Genomic DNA, 934 nt, shown 5'->3' with positions numbered 1-934 from the left:
ATGTAAATTATCTGGCTCAACCCACACCCCTTTCAAAACTTTGGGAATGAAGCCTAGCAATTGGCATTTTTACAAGTCTTCTGGATGATTCTGATAAATGCTAAAGTTTGAGAACAACTAGCCTAAATGACTCTTCATCTCTTCCCCAGACGTTCCTTACTCTGATGACACCTGAATTATTTGATATTTCCTAAGTAATCATTAATATGGTTTCTCAGTTATCTGCATAAATTGTTCCTGTCAGTCATGTGCAATATATGTACAGTCTCTGCCTGGTAATATTGAACTCATTGTTCAAGGCCTAACTCAAATGTCACCTCCCTAGGAAGTCTCTCCAATTTCCTCCAGGCAGCCCCCCATGGATACTTGTGCACATATTTATGTCATAAAATGTATTTTATTTGTTGTGTTGATTTGGTTTACTATCTTCCCTACTAACTAGAAGCTCTTCGGGAGTAGGGACTGCTTTATCGATCTCTATTTCCATATTGTTTTTACATCTTAAGTGCTCAATAAATGTAAGAAGAGGAAGCTGTAATAAATTGCAGAAATAAAAACAGCAAGGGACAAACCACTGTTTTAAGAGGTTTGGAAGTGAAAGATGAATTTGAAATAGAAATACAATAGAAAATGTGTGTGTGTGTGTGTGTGTGTGTCTGGAAGAAAACTGTTGGCTGAGGGATTAAGCCAGTAGAGAGGGAAAGATGAATGATGAGACAGTGGGAATCAGTGGGTATTGAATGCAAAATGGTCCTGGAGAAGGCAGAAGGGAATTAAATCAATGGCCAATGCTGAAGAATTAGCATTGAAAGAAGGAAAGACTCTTTTTTTCTGAGATACAACACAAGGAAGTAAAGGTGGGTACATAAGTGATGAGTTGTGAGGTTGAGATGGGAGATGGTAGGGAGTCCTTAGATGGCCTGTCAGTGTAGAA

This window comes from Pan paniscus, chromosome 1, assembly GCF_029289425.2.
Source record: "Pan paniscus chromosome 1, NHGRI_mPanPan1-v2.0_pri, whole genome shotgun sequence".
Taxonomy (NCBI): Eukaryota; Metazoa; Chordata; class Mammalia; order Primates; family Hominidae; genus Pan; species Pan paniscus.
This window is presented reverse-complemented; position numbering follows the sequence as displayed.